The sequence below is a fragment of the Bison bison genome, unplaced genomic scaffold, assembly GCF_000754665.1.
Source record: "Bison bison bison isolate TAMUID 2011002044 unplaced genomic scaffold, Bison_UMD1.0 scf7180017864336, whole genome shotgun sequence".
NCBI classification, from domain to species: Eukaryota; Metazoa; Chordata; class Mammalia; order Artiodactyla; family Bovidae; genus Bison; species Bison bison.
This window is the reverse complement of record NW_011494908.1, coordinates 291,330-292,971: the sequence shown is the minus strand read 5'-3', so window position 1 is coordinate 292,971 and position 1,642 is coordinate 291,330.

Genomic DNA, 1,642 nt, shown 5'->3' with positions numbered 1-1,642 from the left:
CAAGATAATCAATATTTTGTAATAACCTATAATGGAAAAGAATCTGAAAATATATATAGATATATACATATAACTGAATCACTTTGCAGTATACCTGAAACTAACACAATAGTGGAAATCAACTACACTTTAATAAAAATATTTTAAGGGTTAATCCATCAAGAAGGTATATGAATTATAAATGTATATGCATGTTATATATGCACCTAACATCAAAATCCCAAAATACATGCCAAAAGTAGACAGAATTGGAGAGAAGAGGCAATTCTACAGTAATAGCTGGAGACTTCAATACTCCATTTTCAATAATTGATAGAAAGACTTGATAGAAGATCAAGAAGGAAATACAAGACTCGAACACCACTATAAACTAAACACACGTTACAAACATCTGTAGAACAGTCAACCCCAAAACAGCACACTATAATACATATTCTTCTCAAGTGCGTATAAAAGATTCTCAAGGATAAACATTTTGTGAGACAACAAAACAAGCCTCAATAAATGTATGAAGATTGAAATCATACTAAGTATGTCCTCTGATCACAGTGAAATGAAATTGGAACTCAAAACATAAAGAAATATACAAAATATACAAATATGTGAAATTTAAATAACATTACTAAATGACCATCGGGTTGAAGAAATAAACCAAGGGAAATTAGAGAGTATGTTGAGATTAATGAAAATAAAAACACAACATACCAAAACTAATGAGACTCAGTGAAAGCAGTGCTCAGAGGGAAATTTATACCTACGAAGGCCTACATTTGAAAAAAGAAACATATCAATTCATAACCTAACTAGCCCACCTTAAGGAAATATAAAAAGGAGAGAAAACTAAACTCAAAACAAGCAGAAGAACAGAAATAAAAATTAGAGTGGTGATAAAACAGAGAAGAGAAAAAAATAGAAAAAATATATGAAACAATAAATGGTTCTTTGGAAGGATCAAGAAAATTGACAAACTTAAATAGATTGTTCCAGGAAAAAAAAAAAGATTCAAATTACTAAAATCTGGAATAAATGTGGGACATTTACCACCAACCTTACAGAAGTAAAAAGGATTATAAAAGACTACTATGAAGAATTATATGCCAATGAGTTAGATGAAATGGACATATTCCTAGAAACACACAAACTACCAAAACACATTCAAGAAGAAATAGAAAATTTGAACAGACCTGTAAAAAATATAGATTGAAAAAGTAACCAAAAACCTTCCAACACAGAAAAGCTTCCCTGGTGAATTCTACCAAATATTTAAAGAGGAATTAACAGAAATCTATCTCAGGCTTTTCTAATCAAGAGGAGGGGACACTTTTCTAACTCATTAATGAGACTAGTAATGTTGTTATCAAAGCCAGACAAAGACATCACAAGAATAAAAAACTATAGACCAATACCCTTTATAAAACTTCTCAACCAAATATTAGCAAATGGAATCTAGCAGCACATTAAAAGAATTTTCCTTTAAATATAAATTTATTTATTTTAATTGGAGGTTAATTACTTTACAATATTGTATTGGTTTTGCCATACATCAACATGAATACACCATGTGTGTACACATGTTCCCAATTCTGAACCCTCCTCCCACCTCCCTTCCCATACCATCCCTCTGGGTCATCCCAGTGCACTA